This window comes from Alosa sapidissima, chromosome 8, assembly GCF_018492685.1.
Source record: "Alosa sapidissima isolate fAloSap1 chromosome 8, fAloSap1.pri, whole genome shotgun sequence".
Classification (NCBI taxonomy): domain Eukaryota; kingdom Metazoa; phylum Chordata; class Actinopteri; order Clupeiformes; family Clupeidae; genus Alosa; species Alosa sapidissima.
In genome coordinates this window covers 5,468,586-5,490,901 of record NC_055964.1, presented here as the reverse complement: position 1 = coordinate 5,490,901, position 22,316 = coordinate 5,468,586, and the positions used below count along the sequence as shown (strand labels likewise).

General features: G+C 48.8%; 17 non-coding genes across 17 annotated transcripts; all 17 read left to right on the top strand.

The window, feature by feature from the left end:
- The first annotated feature begins 621 nt into the window (after positions 1-621).
- Positions 622-732, top strand: trnal-caa. The gene is made up of 2 exons: positions 622-659; positions 687-732. It is a non-coding gene; the product is annotated as a tRNA-Leu (tRNA).
- A 1,402-nt stretch (positions 733-2,134) lies between these two features.
- trnal-caa lies at positions 2,135-2,245 on the top strand. Its single transcript has 2 exons — positions 2,135-2,172; positions 2,200-2,245. It is a non-coding gene; the product is annotated as a tRNA-Leu (tRNA).
- A 1,403-nt stretch (positions 2,246-3,648) lies between these two features.
- On the top strand, positions 3,649-3,759 carry trnal-caa. The gene is made up of 2 exons: positions 3,649-3,686; positions 3,714-3,759. It is a non-coding gene; the product is annotated as a tRNA-Leu (tRNA).
- Positions 3,760-5,149: 1,390 nt separating this feature from the next.
- trnal-caa lies at positions 5,150-5,260 on the top strand. The gene is made up of 2 exons: positions 5,150-5,187; positions 5,215-5,260. It is a non-coding gene; the product is annotated as a tRNA-Leu (tRNA).
- Positions 5,261-6,387: 1,127 nt separating this feature from the next.
- Positions 6,388-6,459, top strand: trnac-gca. Its single transcript has one exon. It is a non-coding gene; the product is annotated as a tRNA-Cys (tRNA).
- Positions 6,460-6,662: 203 nt separating this feature from the next.
- On the top strand, positions 6,663-6,773 carry trnal-caa. Its single transcript has 2 exons — positions 6,663-6,700; positions 6,728-6,773. It is a non-coding gene; the product is annotated as a tRNA-Leu (tRNA).
- A 2,160-nt stretch (positions 6,774-8,933) lies between these two features.
- trnal-caa lies at positions 8,934-9,044 on the top strand. The gene is made up of 2 exons: positions 8,934-8,971; positions 8,999-9,044. It is a non-coding gene; the product is annotated as a tRNA-Leu (tRNA).
- Positions 9,045-11,961: 2,917 nt separating this feature from the next.
- Positions 11,962-12,072, top strand: trnal-caa. Its single transcript has 2 exons — positions 11,962-11,999; positions 12,027-12,072. It is a non-coding gene; the product is annotated as a tRNA-Leu (tRNA).
- Positions 12,073-12,705: 633 nt separating this feature from the next.
- Positions 12,706-12,816, top strand: trnal-uaa. Its single transcript has 2 exons — positions 12,706-12,743; positions 12,771-12,816. It is a non-coding gene; the product is annotated as a tRNA-Leu (tRNA).
- A 645-nt stretch (positions 12,817-13,461) lies between these two features.
- On the top strand, positions 13,462-13,572 carry trnal-caa. Its single transcript has 2 exons — positions 13,462-13,499; positions 13,527-13,572. It is a non-coding gene; the product is annotated as a tRNA-Leu (tRNA).
- A 646-nt stretch (positions 13,573-14,218) lies between these two features.
- On the top strand, positions 14,219-14,329 carry trnal-caa. The gene is made up of 2 exons: positions 14,219-14,256; positions 14,284-14,329. It is a non-coding gene; the product is annotated as a tRNA-Leu (tRNA).
- Positions 14,330-14,967: 638 nt separating this feature from the next.
- Positions 14,968-15,078, top strand: trnal-caa. The gene is made up of 2 exons: positions 14,968-15,005; positions 15,033-15,078. It is a non-coding gene; the product is annotated as a tRNA-Leu (tRNA).
- A 645-nt stretch (positions 15,079-15,723) lies between these two features.
- Positions 15,724-15,834, top strand: trnal-caa. The gene is made up of 2 exons: positions 15,724-15,761; positions 15,789-15,834. It is a non-coding gene; the product is annotated as a tRNA-Leu (tRNA).
- Positions 15,835-19,460: 3,626 nt separating this feature from the next.
- On the top strand, positions 19,461-19,571 carry trnal-caa. The gene is made up of 2 exons: positions 19,461-19,498; positions 19,526-19,571. It is a non-coding gene; the product is annotated as a tRNA-Leu (tRNA).
- A 646-nt stretch (positions 19,572-20,217) lies between these two features.
- On the top strand, positions 20,218-20,328 carry trnal-caa. The gene is made up of 2 exons: positions 20,218-20,255; positions 20,283-20,328. It is a non-coding gene; the product is annotated as a tRNA-Leu (tRNA).
- Positions 20,329-20,966: 638 nt separating this feature from the next.
- Positions 20,967-21,077, top strand: trnal-caa. Its single transcript has 2 exons — positions 20,967-21,004; positions 21,032-21,077. It is a non-coding gene; the product is annotated as a tRNA-Leu (tRNA).
- A 645-nt stretch (positions 21,078-21,722) lies between these two features.
- trnal-caa lies at positions 21,723-21,833 on the top strand. Its single transcript has 2 exons — positions 21,723-21,760; positions 21,788-21,833. It is a non-coding gene; the product is annotated as a tRNA-Leu (tRNA).
- The last annotated feature ends 483 nt before the right edge of the window (positions 21,834-22,316 follow it).

The window sequence follows — 22,316 nt, the reverse complement described above, 5'->3', positions numbered from 1 at the left end:
TGAAGTGGCAATGGACAGACCCATCGCAGGGAAGTGGTTGTGCGAGAAAAGACGTCAAAATGGACACCGGTGAGGCTGACTGGCTATTTTCCAACACCAAGTCCTCCATGGAAGATTAGCTGATTTTACTCAACGGAACACAATGAAATCTCTTTTACTACAGACCTGACTATTTTTGCTACCACCCAAAATTCTGGCACAAGGTGTAATTGCATTCAGTTGAGAGCGGTGCCTTTGCCACTCCAGAGAGTGAAGACAGTCAGACAGGTAAAAGAAATGCTTGAGTTCAGCAGTGTTGAGGGCGTTTCAGCCGCAGTGTGATACAAAATAAGCAACAGTCTGGTCCACCTCCCTGTGCAGGGTGTATAGCTCAGTGGTAGAGCATTTGACTGCAGATCAAGAGGTCCCAGGTTCAAATCCTGGTGCCCCCTCAAACATGCACGCAAGCTGGCGTGCGCAAATTCGTTTGCCGTTTTTGTGTCAGCCTGGTAAACTGGTCACTCCGTGACCTGAAAGCAAATGCTTCAACTGAAAATGAAAGGACTGCTGAAAATGTGTCTCCTCAGTCTCCTCCGCAAAAAACACAAGATTCGAGCAGCTCGTCTCACTTTAGCTCTGCCAGTCAGGATGGCCGAGCGGTCTAAGGCGCCAGACTCAAGGCGGAGTGCCTTCCCCAGGCAAGGGATTTCTGGTCTCCGAATGGAGGCGTGGGTTCGAATCCCACTTCTGATATAGGCTTTTATTTGAAGTGGCAATGGACAGACCCATCGCAGGGAAGTGGTTGTGCGAGAAAAGACGTCAAAATGGACACCGGTGAGGCTGACTGGACCCCAACACCAAGTCCTCCATGGAAGATTAGCTGATTTTACTCAACGGAACACAATGAAATCTGCTCTTTTACTACTGACCTGACTATTTTTGCTACCACCCAAAATTCTGGCACAAGGTTAAATAGCATTCAGTTGAGAGCGGTGCCTTTGCCACTCCAGAGAGTGAAGACAGTCAGACAGGTAAAAGAAATGCTTGAGTTCAGCAGTGTTGAGGGCGTTTCAGCCGCAGTGTGATACAAAATAAGCAACAGTCTGGTCCACCTTGCTGTGCAGGGGGTATAGCTCAGTGGTAGAGCATTTGACTGCAGATCAAGAGGTCCCAGGTTCAAATCCTGGTGCCCCCTCAAACATGCACGCAAGCTGGCGTGCTTAAGTGCGTTTGCCTAACTGTTTTGCCGTTTTTGTGTCAGCCTGGTAAACTGGTCACTCCGTGACCTGAAAGCAAATGCTTCAACTGAAAATGAAAGGACTGCTGAAAATGTGTCTCCTCAGTCTTTTCCGCAAAAAACACAAGCTTCGAGCAGCTCGTCTCACTTTAGCTCTGCCAGTCAGGATGGCCGAGCGGTCTAAGGCGCCAGACTCAAGGCGAAGTGCCTTCCTCAGGCAAGGGATTTCTGGTCTCCGAATGGAGGCTTGGGTTCGAATCCCACTTCTGACATAGGCTTTTATTTGAAGTGGCAATGGACAGACCCATCGCAGGGAAGTGGTTGTGCGAGAAAAGACGTCAAAATGGACACCGGTGAGGCTGACTGGCTATTTTCCAACACCAAGTCCTCCATGGAAGATTAGCTGATTTTACTCAACGGAACACAATGAAATCTCTTTTACTACAGACCTGACTATTTTTGCTACCACCCAAAATTCTGGCACAAGGTGTAATTGCATTCAGTTGAGAGCGGTGCCTTTGCCACTCCAGAGAGTGAAGACAGTCAGACAGGTAAAAGAAATGCTTGAGTTCAGCAGTGTTGAGGGCGTTTCAGCCGCAGTGTGATACAAAATAAGCAACAGTCTAGTCCACCTCGCTGTGCAGGGGGTATAGCTCAGTGGTAGAGCATTTGACTGCAGATCAAGAGGTCCCAGGTTCAAATCCTGGTGCCCCCTCAAACATGCACGCAAACTGGCCTGCGCAAATGCGTTTGCCTAACTGTTTTGCCGATTTTGTGACAGCCTGGTAAACTGGTCACTCCGTGACCTGAAATCAAATGCTTCAACTGAAAATGAAAGAACTGCTGAAAATGTGTCTCCTCAGTCTCCTCCGCAAAAAACACAAGCTTCGAGCAGCTCGTCTCACTTTAGCTCTGCCAGTCAGGATGGCCGAGCGGTCTAAGGCGCCAGACTCAAGGCGAAGTGCCTTCCCCAGGCAAGGGATTTCTGGTCTCCGAATGGAGGCGTGGGTTCGAATCCCACTTCTGACATAGGCTTTTATTTGAAGTGGCAATGGACAGACCCATCGCAGGGAAGTGGTTGTGCGAGAAAAGACGTCAAAATGGACACCGGTGAGGCTGACTGGCTATTTTCCAACACCAAGTCCTCCATGGAAGATTAGCTGATTTTACTCAACGGAACACAATGAAATCTCTTTTACTACAGACCTGACTATTTTTGCTACCACCCAAAATTCTTGCACAAGGTGTAATTGCATTCAGTTGAGAGCGGTGCCTTTGCCACTCCAGAGAGTGAAGACAGTCAGACAGGTAAAAGAAATGCTTGAGTTCAGCAGTGTTGAGGGCGTTTCAGCCGCAGTGTGATACAAAATAAGCAACAGTCTAGTCCACCTCGCTGTGCAGGGGGTATAGCTCAGTGGTAGAGCATTTGACTGCAGATCAAGAGGTCCCAGGTTCAAATCCTGGTGCCCCCTCAAACATGCACGCAAGCTGGCGTGCTTAAGTGCATTTGCCTAACTGTTTTGCCGTTTTTGTGTCAGCCTGGTAAACTGGTCACTCCGTGACCTGAAAGCAAATGCTTCAACTGAAAATGAAAGGACTGCTGAAAATGTGTCTCCTCAGTCTTTTCCGCAAAAAACACAAGCTTCGAGCAGCTCGTCTCACTTTAGCTCTGCCAGTCAGGATGGCCGAGCGGTCTAAGGCGCCAGACTCAAGGCGAAGTGCCTTCCTCAGGCAAGGGATTTCTGGTCTCCGAATGGAGGCTTGGGTTCGAATCCCACTTCTGACATAGGCTTTTATTTGAAGTGGCAATGGACAGACCCATCGCAGGGAAGTGGTTGTGCGAGAAAAGACGTCAAAATGGACACCGGTGAGGCTGACTGGCTATTTTCCAACACCAAGTCCTCCATGGAAGATTAGCTGATTTTACTCAACGGAACACAATGAAATCTCTTTTACTACAGACCTGACTATTTTTGCTACCACCCAAAATTCTGGCACAAGGTGTAATTGCATTCAGTTGAGAGCGGTGCCTTTGCCACTCCAGAGAGTGAAGACAGTCAGACAGGTAAAAGAAATGCTTGAGTTCAGCAGTGTTGAGGGCGTTTCAGCCGCAGTGTGATACAAAATAAGCAACAGTCTAGTCCACCTCGCTGTGCAGGGGGTATAGCTCAGTGGTAGAGCATTTGACTGCAGATCAAGAGGTCCCAGGTTCAAATCCTGGTGCCCCCTCAAACATGCACGCAAACTGGCCTGCGCAAATGCGTTTGCCTAACTGTTTTGCCGATTTTGTGACAGCCTGGTAAACTGGTCACTCCGTGACCTGAAATCAAATGCTTCAACTGAAAATGAAAGAACTGCTGAAAATGTGTCTCCTCAGTCTCCTCCGCAAAAAACACAAGCTTCGAGCAGCTCGTCTCACTTTAGCTCTGCCAGTCAGGATGGCCGAGCGGTCTAAGGCGCCAGACTCAAGGCGAAGTGCCTTCCCCAGGCAAGGGATTTCTGGTCTCCGAATGGAGGCGTGGGTTCGAATCCCACTTCTGACATAGGCTTTTATTTGAAGTGGCAATGGACAGACCCATCGCAGGGAAGTGGTTGTGCGAGAAAAGACGTCAAAATGGACACCGGTGAGGCTGACTGGCTATTTTCCAACACCAAGTCCTCCATGGAAGATTAGCTGATTTTACTCAACGGAACACAATGAAATCTCTTTTACTACAGACCTGACTATTTTTGCTACCACCCAAAATTCTTGCACAAGGTGTAATTGCATTCAGTTGAGAGCGGTGCCTTTGCCACTCCAGAGAGTGAAGACAGTCAGACAGGTAAAAGAAATGCTTGAGTTCAGCAGTGTTGAGGGCGTTTCAGCCGCAGTGTGATACAAAATAAGCAACAGTCTAGTCCACCTCGCTGTGCAGGGGGTATAGCTCAGTGGTAGAGCATTTGACTGCAGATCAAGAGGTCCCAGGTTCAAATCCTGGTGCCCCCTCAAACATGCACGCAAACTGGCCTGCGCAAATGCGTTTGCCTAACTGTTTTGCCGATTTTGTGACAGCCTGGTAAACTGGTCACTCCGTGACCTGAAAGCAAATGCTTCAACTGAAAATGAAAGGACTGCTGAAAATGTGTCTCCTCAGTCTTTTCCGCAAAAAACACAAGCTTCGAGCAGCTCGTCTCACTTTAGCTCTGCCAGTCAGGATGGCCGAGCGGTCTAAGGCGCCAGACTCAAGGCGAAGTGCCTTCCTCAGGCAAGGGATTTCTGGTCTCCGAATGGAGGCTTGGGTTCGAATCCCACTTCTGACATAGGCTTTTATTTGAAGTGGCAATGGACAGACCCATCGCAGGGAAGTGGTTGTGCGAGAAAAGACGTCAAAATGGACACCGGTGAGGCTGACTGGCTATTTTCCAACACCAAGTCCTCCATGGAAGATTAGCTGATTTTACTCAACGGAACACAATGAAATCTCTTTTACTACAGACCTGACTATTTTTGCTACCACCCAAAATTCTGGCACAAGGTGTAATTGCATTCAGTTGAGAGCGGTGCCTTTGCCACTCCAGAGAGTGAAGACAGTCAGACAGGTAAAAGAAATGCTTGAGTTCAGCAGTGTTGAGGGCGTTTCAGCCGCAGTGTGATACAAAATAAGCAACAGTCTGGTCCACCTCCCTGTGCAGGGTGTATAGCTCAGTGGTAGAGCATTTGACTGCAGATCAAGAGGTCCCAGGTTCAAATCCTGGTGCCCCCTCAAACATGCACGCAAGCTGGCGTGCGCAAATTCGTTTGCCGTTTTTGTGTCAGCCTGGTAAACTGGTCACTCCGTGACCTGAAAGCAAATGCTTCAACTGAAAATGAAAGGACTGCTGAAAATGTGTCTCCTCAGTCTCCTCCGCAAAAAACACAAGATTCGAGCAGCTCGTCTCACTTTAGCTCTGCCAGTCAGGATGGCCGAGCGGTCTAAGGCGCCAGACTCAAGGCGGAGTGCCTTCCCCAGGCAAGGGATTTCTGGTCTCCGAATGGAGGCGTGGGTTCGAATCCCACTTCTGATATAGGCTTTTATTTGAAGTGGCAATGGACAGACCCATCGCAGGGAAGTGGTTGTGCGAGAAAAGACGTCAAAATGGACACCGGTGAGGCTGACTGGACCCCAACACCAAGTCCTCCATGGAAGATTAGCTGATTTTACTCAACGGAACACAATGAAATCTGCTCTTTTACTACTGACCTGACTATTTTTGCTACCACCCAAAATTCTGGCACAAGGTTAAATAGCATTCAGTTGAGAGCGGTGCCTTTGCCACTCCAGAGAGTGAAGACAGTCAGACAGGTAAAAGAAATGCTTGAGTTCAGCAGTGTTGAGGGCGTTTCAGCCGCAGTGTGATACAAAATAAGCAACAGTCTGGTCCACCTTGCTGTGCAGGGGGTATAGCTCAGTGGTAGAGCATTTGACTGCAGATCAAGAGGTCCCAGGTTCAAATCCTGGTGCCCCCTCAAACATGCACGCAAGCTGGCGTGCTTAAGTGCGTTTGCCTAACTGTTTTGCCGTTTTTGTGTCAGCCTGGTAAACTGGTCACTCCGTGACCTGAAAGCAAATGCTTCAACTGAAAATGAAAGGACTGCTGAAAATGTGTCTCCTCAGTCTTTTCCGCAAAAAACACAAGCTTCGAGCAGCTCGTCTCACTTTAGCTCTGCCAGTCAGGATGGCCGAGCGGTCTAAGGCGCCAGACTCAAGGCGAAGTGCCTTCCTCAGGCAAGGGATTTCTGGTCTCCGAATGGAGGCTTGGGTTCGAATCCCACTTCTGACATAGGCTTTTATTTGAAGTGGCAATGGACAGACCCATCGCAGGGAAGTGGTTGTGCGAGAAAAGACGTCAAAATGGACACCGGTGAGGCTGACTGGCTATTTTCCAACACCAAGTCCTCCATGGAAGATTAGCTGATTTTACTCAACGGAACACAATGAAATCTCTTTTACTACAGACCTGACTATTTTTGCTACCACCCAAAATTCTGGCACAAGGTGTAATTGCATTCAGTTGAGAGCGGTGCCTTTGCCACTCCAGAGAGTGAAGACAGTCAGACAGGTAAAAGAAATGCTTGAGTTCAGCAGTGTTGAGGGCGTTTCAGCCGCAGTGTGATACAAAATAAGCAACAGTCTAGTCCACCTCGCTGTGCAGGGGGTATAGCTCAGTGGTAGAGCATTTGACTGCAGATCAAGAGGTCCCAGGTTCAAATCCTGGTACCCCCTCAAACATGCACGCAAACTGGCCTGCGCAAATGCGTTTGCCTAACTGTTTTGCCGATTTTGTGACAGCCTGGTAAACTGGTCACTCCGTGACCTGAAATCAAATGCTTTAACTGAAAATGAAAGAACTGCTGAAAATGTGTCTCCTCAGTCTCCTCCGCAAAAAACACAAGCTTCGAGCAGCTCGTCTCACTTTAGCTCTGCCAGTCAGGATGGCCGAGCGGTCTAAGGCGCCAGACTCAAGGCGAAGTGCCTTCCCCAGGCAAGGGATTTCTGGTCTCCGAATGGAGGCGTGGGTTCGAATCCCACTTCTGACATAGGCTTTTATTTGAAGTGGCAATGGACAGACCCATCGCAGGGAAGTGGTTGTGCGAGAAAAGACGTCAAAATGGACACCGGTGAGGCTGACTGGCTATTTTCCAACACCAAGTCCTCCATGGAAGATTAGCTGATTTTACTCAACGGAACACAATGAAATCTCTTTTACTACAGACCTGACTATTTTTGCTACCACCCAAAATTCTTGCACAAGGTGTAATTGCATTCAGTTGAGAGCGGTGCCTTTGCCACTCCAGAGAGTGAAGACAGTCAGACAGGTAAAAGAAATGCTTGAGTTCAGCAGTGTTGAGGGCGTTTCAGCCGCAGTGTGATACAAAATAAGCAACAGTCTGGTCCACCTTGCTGTGCAGGGGGTATAGCTCAGTGGTAGAGCATTTGACTGCAGATCAAGAGGTCCCAGGTTCAAATCCTGGTGCCCCCTCAAACATGCACGCAAGCTGGCGTGCTTAAGTGCGTTTGCCTAACTGTTTTGCCGTTTTTGTGTCAGCCTGGTAAACTGGTCACTCCGTGACCTGAAAGCAAATGCTTCAACTGAAAATGAAAGGACTGCTGAAAATGTGTCTCCTCAGTCTTTTCCGCAAAAAACACAAGCTTCGAGCAGCTCGTCTCACTTTAGCTCTGCCAGTCAGGATGGCCGAGCGGTCTAAGGCGCCAGACTCAAGGCGAAGTGCCTTCCTCAGGCAAGGGATTTCTGGTCTCCGAATGGAGGCTTGGGTTCGAATCCCACTTCTGACATAGGCTTTTATTTGAAGTGGCAATGGACAGACCCATCGCAGGGAAGTGGTTGTGCGAGAAAAGACGTCAAAATGGACACCGGTGAGGCTGACTGGCTATTTTCCAACACCAAGTCCTCCATGGAAGATTAGCTGATTTTACTCAACGGAACACAATGAAATCTCTTTTACTACAGACCTGACTATTTTTGCTACCACCCAAAATTCTGGCACAAGGTGTAATTGCATTCAGTTGAGAGCGGTGCCTTTGCCACTCCAGAGAGTGAAGACAGTCAGACAGGTAAAAGAAATGCTTGAGTTCAGCAGTGTTGAGGGCGTTTCAGCCGCAGTGTGATACAAAATAAGCAACAGTCTAGTCCACCTCGCTGTGCAGGGGGTATAGCTCAGTGGTAGAGCATTTGACTGCAGATCAAGAGGTCCCAGGTTCAAATCCTGGTGCCCCCTCAAACATGCACGCAAACTGGCCTGCGCAAATGCGTTTGCCTAACTGTTTTGCCGATTTTGTGACAGCCTGGTAAACTGGTCACTCCGTGACCTGAAAGCAAATGCTTCAACTGAAAATGAAAGGACTGCTGAAAATGTGTCTCCTCAGTCTTTTCCGCAAAAAACACAAGCTTCGAGCAGCTCGTCTCACTTTAGCTCTGCCAGTCAGGATGGCCGAGCGGTCTAAGGCGCCAGACTCAAGGCGAAGTGCCTTCCTCAGGCAAGGGATTTCTGGTCTCCGAATGGAGGCTTGGGTTCGAATCCCACTTCTGACATAGGCTTTTATTTGAAGTGGCAATGGACAGACCCATCGCAGGGAAGTGGTTGTGCGAGAAAAGACGTCAAAATGGACACCGGTGAGGCTGACTGGCTATTTTCCAACACCAAGTCCTCCATGGAAGATTAGCTGATTTTACTCAACGGAACACAATGAAATCTCTTTTACTACAGACCTGACTATTTTTGCTACCACCCAAAATTCTGGCACAAGGTGTAATTGCATTCAGTTGAGAGCGGTGCCTTTGCCACTCCAGAGAGTGAAGACAGTCAGACAGGTAAAAGAAATGCTTGAGTTCAGCAGTGTTGAGGGCGTTTCAGCCGCAGTGTGATACAAAATAAGCAACAGTCTAGTCCACCTCGCTGTGCAGGGGGTATAGCTCAGTGGTAGAGCATTTGACTGCAGATCAAGAGGTCCCAGGTTCAAATCCTGGTGCCCCCTCAAACATGCACGCAAACTGGCCTGCGCAAATGCGTTTGCCTAACTGTTTTGCCGATTTTGTGACAGCCTGGTAAACTGGTCACTCAGTGACCTGAAATCAAATGCTTCAACTGAAAATGAAAGAACTGCTGAAAATGTGTCTCCTCAGTCTCCTCCGCAAAAAACACAAGCTTCGAGCAGCTCGTCTCACTTTAGCTCTGCCAGTCAGGATGGCCGAGCGGTCTAAGGCGCCAGACTCAAGGCGAAGTGCCTTCCCCAGGCAAGGGATTTCTGGTCTCCGAATGGAGGCGTGGGTTCGAATCCCACTTCTGACATAGGCTTTTATTTGAAGTGGCAATGGACAGACCCATCGCAGGGAAGTGGTTGTGCGAGAAAAGACGTCAAAATGGACACCGGTGAGGCTGACTGGTTATTTTCCAACACCAAGTCCTCCATGGAAGATTAGCTGATTTTACTCAACGGAACACAATGAAATCTCTTTTACTACAGACCTGACTATTTTTGCTACCACCCAAAATTCTTGCACAAGGTGTAATTGCATTCAGTTGAGAGCGGTGCCTTTGCCACTCCAGAGAGTGAAGACAGTCAGACAGGTAAAAGAAATGCTTGAGTTCAGCAGTGTTGAGGGCGTTTCAGCCGCAGTGTGATACAAAATAAGCAACAGTCTGGTCCACCTTGCTGTGCAGGGGGTATAGCTCAGTGGTAGAGCATTTGACTGCAGATCAAGAGGTCCCAGGTTCAAATCCTGGTGCCCCCTCAAACATGCACGCAAGCTGGCGTGCTTAAGTGCGTTTGCCTAACTGTTTTGCCGTTTTTGTGTCAGCCTGGTAAACTGGTCACTCCGTGACCTGAAAGCAAATGCTTCAACTGAAAATGAAAGGACTGCTGAAAATGTGTCTCCTCAGTCTTTTCCGCAAAAAACACAAGCTTCGAGCAGCTCGTCTCACTTTAGCTCTGCCAGTCAGGATGGCCGAGCGGTCTAAGGCGCCAGACTCAAGGCGAAGTGCCTTCCTCAGGCAAGGGATTTCTGGTCTCCGAATGGAGGCTTGGGTTCGAATCCCACTTCTGACATAGGCTTTTATTTGAAGTGGCAATGGACAGACCCATCGCAGGGAAGTGGTTGTGCGAGAAAAGACGTCAAAATGGACACCGGTGAGGCTGACTGGCTATTTTCCAACACCAAGTCCTCCATGGAAGATTAGCTGATTTTACTCAACGGAACACAATGAAATCTCTTTTACTACAGACCTGACTATTTTTGCTACCACCCAAAATTCTGGCACAAGGTGTAATTGCATTCAGTTGAGAGCGGTGCCTTTGCCACTCCAGAGAGTGAAGACAGTCAGACAGGTAAAAGAAATGCTTGAGTTCAGCAGTGTTGAGGGCGTTTCAGCCGCAGTGTGATACAAAATAAGCAACAGTCTAGTCCACCTCGCTGTGCAGGGGGTATAGCTCAGTGGTAGAGCATTTGACTGCAGATCAAGAGGTCCCAGGTTCAAATCCTGGTGCCCCCTCTAACATGCACGCAAACTGGCCTGCGCAAATGCGTTTGCCTAACTGTTTTGCCGTTTTTGTGTCAGCCTGGTAAACTGGTCACTCCGTGACCTGAAAGCAAATGCTTCAACTGAAAATGAAAGGACTGCTGAAAATGTGTCTCCTCAGTCTTTTCCGCAAAAAACACAAGCTTCGAGCAGCTCGTCTCACTTTAGCTCTGCCAGTCAGGATGGCCGAGCGGTCTAAGGCGCCAGACTCAAGGCGAAGTGCCTTCCTCAGGCAAGGGATTTCTGGTCTCCGAATGGAGGCTTGGGTTCGAATCCCACTTCTGACATAGGCTTTTATTTGAAGTGGCAATGGACAGACCCATCGCAGGGAAGTGGTTGTGCGAGAAAAGACGTCAAAATGGACACCGGTGAGGCTGACTGGCTATTTTCCAACACCAAGTCCTCCATGGAAGATTAGCTGATTTTACTCAACGGAACACAATGAAATCTCTTTTACTACAGACCTGACTATTTTTGCTACCACCCAAAATTCTGGCACAAGGTGTAATTGCATTCAGTTGAGAGCGGTGCCTTTGCCACTCCAGAGAGTGAAGACAGTCAGACAGGTAAAAGAAATGCTTGAGTTCAGCAGTGTTGAGGGCGTTTCAGCCGCAGTGTGATACAAAATAAGCAACAGTCTAGTCCACCTCGCTGTGCAGGGGGTATAGCTCAGTGGTAGAGCATTTGACTGCAGATCAAGAGGTCCCAGGTTCAAATCCTGGTGCCCCCTCAAACATGCACGCAAACTGGCCTGCGCAAATGCGTTTGCCTAACTGTTTTGCCGTTTTTGTGTCAGCCTGGTAAACTGGTCACTCCGTGACCTGAAAGCAAATGCTTCAACTGAAAATGAAAGGACTGCTGAAAATGTGTCTCCTCAGTCTTTTCCGCAAAAAACACAAGCTTCGAGCAGCTCGTCTCACTTTAGCTCTGCCAGTCAGGATGGCCGAGCGGTCTAAGGCGCCAGACTCAAGGCGAAGTGCCTTCCTCAGGCAAGGGATTTCTGGTCTCCGAATGGAGGCTTGGGTTCGAATCCCACTTCTGACATAGGCTTTTATTTGAAGTGGCAATGGACAGACCCATCGCAGGGAAGTGGTTGTGCGAGAAAAGACGTCAAAATGGACACCGGTGAGGCTGACTGGCTATTTTCCAACACCAAGTCCTCCATGGAAGATTAGCTGATTTTACTCAACGGAACACAATGAAATCTCTTTTACTACAGACCTGACTATTTTTGCTACCACCCAAAATTCTGGCACAAGGTGTAATTGCATTCAGTTGAGAGCGGTGCCTTTGCCACTCCAGAGAGTGAAGACAGTCAGACAGGTAAAAGAAATGCTTGAGTTCAGCAGTGTTGAGGGCGTTTCAGCCGCAGTGTGATACAAAATAAGCAACAGTCTAGTCCACCTCGCTGTGCAGGGGGTATAGCTCAGTGGTAGAGCATTTGACTGCAGATCAAGAGGTCCCAGGTTCAAATCCTGGTGCCCCCTCAAACATGCACGCAAACTGGCCTGCGCAAATGCGTTTGCCTAACTGTTTTGCCGATTTTGTGACAGCCTGGTAAACTGGTCACTCCGTGACCTGAAATCAAATGCTTCAACTGAAAATGAAAGAACTGCTGAAAATGTGTCTCCTCAGTCTCCTCCGCAAAAAACACAAGCTTCGAGCAGCTCGTCTCACTTTAGCTCTGCCAGTCAGGATGGCCGAGCGGTCTAAGGCGCCAGACTCAAGGCGAAGTGCCTTCCCCAGGCAAGGGATTTCTGGTCTCCGAATGGAGGCGTGGGTTCGAATCCCACTTCTGACATAGGCTTTTATTTGAAGTGGCAATGGACAGACCCATCGCAGGGAAGTGGTTGTGCGAGAAAAGACGTCAAAATGGACACCGGTGAGGCTGACTGGCTATTTTCCAACACCAAGTCCTCCATGGAAGATTAGCTGATTTTACTCAACGGAACACAATGAAATCTCTTTTACTACAGACCTGACTATTTTTGCTACCACCCAAAATTCTTGCACAAGGTGTAATTGCATTCAGTTGAGAGCGGTGCCTTTGCCACTCCAGAGAGTGAAGACAGTCAGACAGGTAAAAGAAATGCTTGAGTTCAGCAGTGTTGAGGGCGTTTCAGCCGCAGTGTGATACAAAATAAGCAACAGTCTGGTCCACCTTGCTGTGCAGGGGGTATAGCTCAGTGGTAGAGCATTTGACTGCAGATCAAGAGGTCCCAGGTTCAAATCCTGGTGCCCCCTCAAACATGCACGCAAGCTGGCGTGCGCAAATTCGTTTGCCGTTTTTGTGTCAGCCTGGTAAACTGGTCACTCCGTGACCTGAAAGCAAATGCTTCAACTGAAAATGAAAGGACTGCTGAAAATGTGTCTCCTCAGTCTTTTCCGCAAAAAACACAAGATTCGAGCAGCTCGTCTCACTTTAGCTCTGCCAGTCAGGATGGCCGAGCGGTCTAAGGCGCCAGACTTAAGGCGAAGTGCCTTCCTCAGGCAAGGGATTTCTGGTCTCCGAATGGAGCCGTGGGTTCGAATCCCACTTCTGACATAGGCTTTTATTTGAAGTGGCAATGGACAGACCCATCGCAGGGAAGTGGTTGTGCGAGAAAAGACGTCAAAATGGACACCGGTGAGGCTGACTGGACCCCAACACCAAGTCCTCCATGGAAGATTAGCTGATTTTACTCAACGGAACACAATGAAATCTGCTCTTTTACTACTGACCTGACTATTTATGCTACCACCCAAAATTCTGGCACAAGGTTAAATTGCATTCAGTTGAGAGCGGTGCCTTTGCCACTCCAGAGAGTGAAGACAGTCAGACAGGTAAAAGAAATGCTTGAGTTCAGCAGTGTTGAGGGCGTTTCAGCCGCAGTGTGATACAAAATAAGCAACAGTCTGGTCCACCTCGCTGTGCAGGGGGTATAGCTCAGTGGTAGAGCATTTGACTGCAGATCAAGAGGTCTCAGGTTCAAATCCTGGTGCCCCCTCAAACATGCACGCAAACTGGCCTGCGCAAATGCGTTTGCCTAACTGTTTTGCCGATTTTGTGACAGCCTGGTAAACTGGTCACTCCGTGACCTGAAATCAAATGCTTCAACTGAAAATGAAAGAACTGCTGAAAATGTGTCTCCTCAGTCTCCTCCGCAAAAAACACAAGCTTCGAGCAGCTCGTCTCACTTTAGCTCTGCCAGTCAGGATGGCCGAGCGGTCTAAGGCGCCAGACTCAAGGCGAAGTGCCTTCCCCAGGCAAGGGATTTCTGGTCTCCGAATGGAGGCGTGGGTTCGAATCCCACTTCTGACATAGGCTTTTATTTGAAGTGGCAATGGACAGACCCATCGCAGGGAAGTGGTTGTGCGAGAAAAGACGTCAAAATGGACACCGGTGAGGCTGACTGGCTATTTTCCAACACCAAGTCCTCCATGGAAGATTAGCTGATTTTACTCAACGGAACACAATGAAATCTCTTTTACTACAGACCTGACTATTTTTGCTACCACCCAAAATTCTTGCACAAGGTGTAATTGCATTCAGTTGAGAGCGGTGCCTTTGCCACTCCAGAGAGTGAAGACAGTCAGACAGGTAAAAGAAATGCTTGAGTTCAGCAGTGTTGAGGGCGTTTCAGCCGCAGTGTGATACAAAATAAGCAACAGTCTGGTCCACCTCCCTGTGCAGGGGGTATAGCTCAGTGGTAGAGCATTTGACTGCAGATCAAGAGGTCCCAGGTTCAAATCCTGGTGCCCCCTCAAACATGCACACAAACTGGCCTGCGCAAATGCGTTTGCCCAACTGTTTTGCCGTTTTTGTGACAGCCTGGTAAACTGGTCACTCAGTGACCTGAAAGCAAATGCTTCAACTGAAAATGAAAGGACTGCTGAAAATGTCTCTCCTCAGTCTCCTCCGCAAAAAACACAAGCTTCGAGCAGCTCGTCTCACTTTAGCTCTGCCAGTCAGGATGGCCGAGCGGTCTAAGGCGCCAGACTCAAGGCGAAGTGCCTTCCCCAGGCAAGGGATTTCTGGTCTCTGAATGGAGGCGTGGGTTCGAATCCCACTTCTGACATAGGCTTTTATTTGAAGTGGCAATGGACAGACCCATCGCAGGGAAGTGGTTGTGCGAGAAAAGACGTCAAAATGGACACCGGTGAGGCTGACTGGCTATTTTCCAACACCAAGTCCTCCATGGAAGATTAGCTGATTTTACTCAACGGAACACAATGAAATCTCTTTTACTACAGACCTGACTATTTTTGCTACCACCCAAAATTCTGGCACAAGGTGTAATTGCATTCAGTTGAGAGCGTTGCCTTTGCCACTCCAGAGAGTGAAGACAGTCAGAAAGGTAAGGTAAAAGAAATGCTTGAGTTCAGCAGTGTTGAGGGCGTTTCAGCCGCAGTGTGATACAAAATAAGCAACAGTCTGGTCCACCTCGCTGTGCAGGCGGTATAGCTCAGTGGTAGAGCATTTGACTGCAGATCAAGAGGTCCCAGGTTCAAATCCTGGTGCCCCCTCAAACATGCACGCAAGCTGGCGTGCGCAAATGCGTTTGCCGTTTTTGTGTCAGCCTGGTAAACTGGTCACTCCGTGACCTGAAAGCAAATGCTTCAACTGAAAATGAAAGGACTGCTGAAAATGTGTCTCCTCAGTCTTTTCCGCAAAAAACACAAGATTCGAGCAGCTCGTCTCACTTTAGCTCTGCCAGTCAGGATGGCCGAGCGGTCTAAGGCGCCAGACTCAAGGCGAAGTGCCTTTCTCAGGCAAGGGATTTCTGGTCTCCGAATGGAGGCGTGGGTTCGAATCCCACTTCTGACATAGGCTTTTATTTGAAGTGGCAATGGACAGACCCATCGCAGGGAAGTTGTTGTGCGAGAAAAGACGTCAAAATGGACACCGGTGAGGCTGACTGGACCCCAACACCAAGTCCTCCATGGAAGATTAGCTGATTTTACTCAACGGAACACAATGAAATCTGCTCTTTTACTACAGACCTGACTATTTTTGCTACCACCCAAAATTTTGGCACAAGGTTTAATTGCATTCAGTTGAGAGCGGTGCCTTTGCCACTCCAGAGAGTGAAGACAGTCAGACAGGTAAAAGAAATGCTTGAGTTCAGCAGTGTTGAGGGCGTTTCAGCCGCAGTGTGATACAAAATAAGCAACAGTCTAGTCCACCTCGCTGTGCAGGGGGTATAGCTCAGTGGTAGAGCATTTGACTGCAGATCAAGAGGTCTCAGGTTCAAATCCTGGTGCCCCCTCAAACATGCACGCAAACTGGCCTGCGCAAATGCGTTTGCCCAACTGTTTTGCCGTTTTTGTGACAGCCTGGTAAACTGGTCACTCAGTGACCTGAAAGCAAATGCTTCAACTGAAAATGAAAGGACTGCTGAAAATGTCTCTCCTCAGTCTCCTCCGCAAAAAACACAAGCTTCGAGCAGCTCGTCTCACTTTAGCTCTGCCAGTCAGGATGGCCGAGCGGTCTAAGGCGCCAGACTCAAGGCGAAGTGCCTTCCCCAGGCAAGGGATTTCTGGTCTCTGAATGGAGGCGTGGGTTCGAATCCCACTTCTGACATAGGCTTTTATTTGAAGTGGCAATGGACAGACCCATCGCAGGGAAGTGGTTGTGCGAGAAAAGACGTCAAAATGGACACCGGTGAGGCTGACTGGCTATTTTCCAACACCAAGTCCTCCATGGAAGATTAGCTGATTTTACTCAACGGAACACAATGAAATCTCTTTTACTACAGACCTGACTATTTTTGCTACCACCCAAAATTCTGGCACAAGGTGTAATTGCATTCAGTTGAGAGCGTTGCCTTTGCCACTCCAGAGAGTGAAGACAGTCAGAAAGGTAAGGTAAAAGAAATGCTTGAGTTCAGCAGTGTTGAGGGTGTTTCAGCCGCAGTGTGATACAAAATAAGCAACAGTCTGGTCCACCTCGCTGTGCAGGCGGTATAGCTCAGTGGTAGAGCATTTGACTGCAGATCAAGAGGTCCCAGGTTCAAATCCTGGTGCCCCCTCAAACATGCACGCAAGCTGGCGTGCGCAAATGCGTTTGCCGTTTTTGTGTCAGCCTGGTAAACTGGTCACTCCGTGACCTGAAAGCAAATGCTTCAACTGAAAATGAAAGGACTGCTGAAAATGTGTCTCCTCAGTCTTTTCCGCAAAAAACACAAGCTTCGAGCAGCTCGTCTCACTTTAGCTCTGCCAGTCAGGATGGCCGAGCGGTCTAAGGCGCCAGACTCAAGGCGAAGTGCCTTCCTCAGGCAAGGGATTTCTGGTCTCCGAATGAAGGCTTGGGTTCGAATCCCACTTCTGACATAGGCTTTTATTTGAAGTGGCAATGGACAGACCCATCGCAGGGAAGTGGTTGTGCGAGAAAAGACGTCAAAATGGACACCGGTGAGGCTGACTGGCTATTTTCCAACACCAAGTCCTCCATGGAAGATTAGCTGATTTTACTCAACGGAACACAATGAAATCTGCTCTTTTACTACAGACCTGACTATTTTTGCTACCACCCAAAATTTTGGCACAAGGTTTAATTGCATTCAGTTGAGAGCGGTGCCTTTGCCACTCCAGAGAGTGAAGACAGTCAGACAGGTAAAAGAAATGCTTGAGTTCAGCAGTGTTGAGGGCGTTTCAGCCGCAGTGTGATACAAAATAAGCAACAGTCTGGTCCACCTCGCTGTGCAGGGGGTATAGCTCAGTGGTAGAGCATTTGACTGCAGATCAAGAGGTCCCAGGTTCAAATCCTGGTGCCCCCTCAAACATGCACGGAAGCTGGCGTGCGCAAATGCGTTTGCCGTTTTTGTGTCAGCCTGGTAAACTGGTCACTCCGTGACCTGAAAGCAAATGCTTCAACTGAAAATGAAAGGACTGCTGAAAATGTGTCTCCTCAGTCTCCTCCGCAAAAAACACAAGCTTCGAGCAGCTCGTCTCACTTTAGCTCTGCCAGTCAGGATGGCCGAGCGGTCTAAGGCGCCAGACTCAAGGCGAAGTGCCTTCCTCAGGCAAGGGATTTCTGGTCTCCGAATGGAGCCGTGGGTTCGAATCCCACTTCTGACATAGGCTTTTATTTGAAGTGGCAATGGACAGACCCATCGCAGGGAAGTGGTTGTGCGAGAAAAGACGTCAAAATGGACACCGGTGAGGCTGACTAGACCCCAACACCAAGTCCTCCATGGAAGATTAGCTGATTTTACTCAACGGAACACAATGAAATCTGCTCTTTTACTACTGACCTGACTATTTATGCTACCACCCAAAATTCTGGCACAAGGTTAAATTGCATTCAGTTGAGAGCGGTGCCTTTGCCACTCCAGAGAGTGAAGACAGTCAGACAGGTAAAAGAAATGCTTGAGTTCAGCAGTGTTCAGGGCGTTTCAGCCGCAGTGTGATACAAAATAAGCAACAGTCTGGTCCACCTCGCTGCGCAGGGGGTATAGCTCAGTGGTAGAGCATTTAACTGCAGATCAAGAGGTCCCAGGTTCAAATCCTGGTGCCCCCTCAAACATGCACGCAAACTGGCCTGCGCAAATGCGTTTGCCTGACTGTTTTGCCGTTTTTGTGTCAGCCTGGTAAACTGGTCACTCCGTGACCTGAAAGCAAATGCTTCAACTGAAAATGAAAGGACTGCTGAAAATGTGTCTCCTCAGTCTCCTCCGCAAAAAACACAAGCTTCGAGCAGCTCGTCTCACTTTAGCTCTGCCAGTCAGGATGGCTGAGGGGTCTAAGGCGCCAGACTCAAGGTGAAGTGCCTTCCCCAGGCAAGGGATTTGTGGGTTCGAATCCCACTTCTGACATAGGCTTTTATTTGAAGTGGCAATGGACAGACCCATCGCAGGGAAGTGGTTGTGCGAGAAAAGACGTCAAAATGGACACCGGTGAGGCTGACTGGCTATTTTCCAACACCAAGTCCTCCATGGAAGATTAGCTGATTTTACTCAACGGAACACAATGAAATCTCTTTTACTACAGACCTGACTATTTTTGCTACCACCCAAAATTCTGGCACAAGGTGTAATTGCATTCAGTTGAGAGCGGTGCCTTTGCCACTCCAGAGAGTGAAGACAGTCAGACAGGTAAAAGAAATGCTTGAGTTCAGCAGTGTTGAGGGCGTTTCAGCCGCAGTGTGATACAAAATAAGCAACAGTCTGGTCCACCTTGCTGTGCAGGGGGTATAGCTCAGTGGTAGAGCATTTGACTGCAGATCAAGAGGTCCCAGGTTCAAATCCTGGTGCCCCCTCAAACATGCACACAAACTGGCCTGCGCAAATGCGTTTGCCCAACTGTTTTGCCGTTTTTTTGACAGCCTGGTAAACTGGTCACTCCGTGACCTGAAAGCAAATGCTTCAACTGAAAATGAAAGGACTGCTGAAAATGTGTCTCCTCAGTCTTTTCCGCAAAAAACACAAGCTTCGAGCAGCTCGTCTCACTTTAGCTCTGCCAGTCAGGATGGCTGAGGGGTCTAAGGCGCCAGACTCAAGGCGAAGTGCCTTCCTCAGGCAAGGGATTTCTGGTCTCCGAATGGAGGCGTGGGTTCGAATCCCACTTCTGACATAGGCTTTTATTTGAAGTGGCAATGGACAGACCCATAGCAGGGAAGTGGTTGTGCGAGAAAAGACGTCAAAATGGACACCGGTGAGGCTGACTGGCTATTTTCCAACACCAAGTCCTCCATGGAAGATTAGCTGATTTTACTCAACGGAACACAATGAAATCTGCTCTTTTACTACAGACCTGACTATTTTTGCTACCACCCAAAATTCTGGCACAAGGTGTAATTGCATTCAGTTGAGAGCGTTGCCTTTGCCACTCCAGAGAGTGAAGACAGTCAGACAGGTAAAAGAAATGCTTGAGTTCAGCAGTGTTGAGGGCGTTTCAGCCGCAGTGTGATACAAAATAAGCAACAGTCTGGTCCACCCTGCTGTGCAGGGGGTATAGCTCAGTGGTAGAGCATTTGACTGCAGATCAAGAGGTCCCAGGTTCAAATTCTGGTGCCCCCTCAAACATGCACGCAAGCTGGCGTGCGCAAATGCGTTTGCCGTTTTTGTGTCAGCCTGGTAAAATGGTCACTCCGTGACCTGAAAGCAAATGCTTCAACTGAAAATGAAAGGACTGCTGAAAATGTGTCTCCTCAGTCTCCTCCGCAAAAAACACAAGCTTCGAGCAGCTCGTCTCACTTTAGCTCTGCCAGTCAGGATGGCCGAGCGGTCTAAGGCGCCAGACTCAAGGCGAAGTGCCTTCCCCAGGCAAGGGATTTCTGGTCTCCGAATGGAGGCGTGGGTTCGAATCCCACTTCTGACATAGGCTTTTATTTGAAGTGGCAATGGACAGACCCATCGCAGGGAAGTGGTTGTGCGAGAAAAGACGTCAAAATGGACACCGGTGAGGCTGACTGGCTATTTTCCAACACCAAGTCCTCCATGGAAGATTAGCTGATTTTACTCAACGGAACACAATGAAATCTCTTTTACTACAGACCTGACTATTTTTGCTACCACCCAAAATTCTTGCACAAGGTGTAATTGCATTCAGTTGAGAGCGGTGCCTTTGCCACTCCAGAGAGTGAAGACAGTCAGACAGGTAAAAGAAATGCTTGAGTTCAGCAGTGTTGAGGGCGTTTCAGCCGCAGTGTGATACAAAATAAGCAACAGTCTGGTCCACCTCCCTGTGCAGGGGGTATAGCTCAGTGGTAGAGCATTTGACTGCAGATCAAGAGGTCCCAGGTTCAAATCCTGGTGCCCCCTCAAACATGCACACAAACTGGCCTGCGCAAATGCGTTTGCCCAACTGTTTTGCCGTTTTTGTGACAGCCTGGTAAACTGGTCACTCAGTGACCTGAAAGCAAATGCTTCAACTGAAAATGAAAGGACTGCTGAAAATGTCTCTCCTCAGTCTCCTCCGCAAAAAACACAAGCTTCGAGCAGCTCGTCTCACTTTAGCTCTGCCAGTCAGGATGGCCGAGCGGTCTAAGGCGCCAGACTCAAGGCGAAGTGCCTTCCCCAGGCAAGGGATTTCTGGTCTCTGAATGGAGGCGTGGGTTCGAATCCCACTTCTGACATAGGCTTTTATTTGAAGTGGCAATGGACAGACCCATCGCAGGGAAGTGGTTGTGCGAGAAAAGACGTCAAAATGGACACCGGTGAGGCTGACTGGCTATTTTCCAACACCAAGTCCTCCATGGAAGATTAGCTGATTTTACTCAACGGAACACAATGAAATCTCTTTTACTACAGACCTGACTATTTTTGCTACCACCCAAAATTCTGGCACAAGGTGTAATTGCATTCAGTTGAGAGCGTTGCCTTTGCCACTCCAGAGAGTGAAGACAGTCAGAAAGGTAAGGTAAAAGAAATGCTTGAGTTCAGCAGTGTTGAGGGTGTTTCAGCCGCAGTGTGATACAAAATAAGCAACAGTCTGGTCCACCTCGCTGTGCAGGCGGTATAGCTCAGTGGTAGAGCATTTGACTGCAGATCAAGAGGTCCCAGGTTCAAATCCTGGTGCCCCCTCAAACATGCACGCAAGCTGGCGTGCGCAAATGCGTTTGCCGTTTTTGTGTCAGCCTGGTAAACTGGTCACTCCGTGACCTGAAAGCAAATGCTTCAACTGAAAATGAAAGGACTGCTGAAAATGTGTCTCCTCAGTCTTTTCCGCAAAAAACACAAGATTCGAGCAGCTCGTCTCACTTTAGCTCTGCCAGTCAGGATGGCCGAGCGGTCTAAGGCGCCAGACTCAAGGCGAAGTGCCTTTCTCAGGCAAGGGATTTCTGGTCTCCGAATGGAGGCGTGGGTTCGAATCCCACTTCTGACATAGGCTTTTATTTGAAGTGGCAATGGACAGACCCATCGCAGGGAAGTTGTTGTGCGAGAAAAGACGTCAAAATGGACACCGGTGAGGCTGACTGGACCCCAACACCAAGTCCTCCATGGAAGATTAGCTGATTTTACTCAACGGAACACAATGAAATCTGCTCTTTTACTACAGACCTGACTATTTTTGCTACCACCCAAAATTTTGGCACAAGGTTTAATTGCATTCAGTTGAGAGCGGTGCCTTTGCCACTCCAGAGAGTGAAGACAGTCAGACAGGTAAAAGAAATGCTTGAGTTCAGCAGTGTTGAGGGCGTTTCAGCCGCAGTGTGATACAAAATAAGCAACAGTCTGGTCCACCTCCCTGTGCAGGGGGTATAGCTCAGTGGTAGAGCATTTGACTGCAGATCAAGAGGTCCCAGGTTCAAATCCTGGTGCCCCCTCAAACATGCACACAAACTGGCCTGCGCAAATGCGTTTGCCCAACTGTTTTGCCGTTTTTGTGACAGCCTGGTAAACTGGTCACTCAGTGACCTGAAAGCAAATGCTTCAACTGAAAATGAAAGGACTGCTGAAAATGTCTCTCCTCAGTCTCCTCCGCAAAAAACACAAGCTTCGAGCAGCTCGTCTCACTTTAGCTCTGCCAGTCAGGATGGCCGAGCGGTCTAAGGCGCCAGACTCAAGGCGAAGTGCCTTCCCCAGGCAAGGGATTTCTGGTCTCTGAATGGAGGCGTGGGTTCGAATCCCACTTCTGACATAGGCTTTTATTTGAAGTGGCAATGGACAGACCCATCGCAGGGAAGTGGTTGTGCGAGAAAAGACGTCAAAATGGACACCGGTGAGGCTGACTGGCTATTTTCCAACACCAAGTCCTCCATGGAAGATTAGCTGATTTTACTCAACGGAACACAATGAAATCTCTTTTACTACAGACCTGACTATTTTTGCTACCACCCAAAATTCTGGCACAAGGTGTAATTGCATTCAGTTGAGAGCGTTGCCTTTGCCACTCCAGAGAGTGAAGACAGTCAGAAAGGTAAGGTAAAAGAAATGCTTGAGTTCAGCAGTGTTGAGGGTGTTTCAGCCGCAGTGTGATACAAAATAAGCAACAGTCTGGTCCACCTCGCTGTGCAGGCGGTATAGCTCAGTGGTAGAGCATTTGACTGCAGATCAAGAGGTCCCAGGTTCAAATCCTGGTGCCCCCTCAAACATGCACGCAAGCTGGCGTGCGCAAATGCGT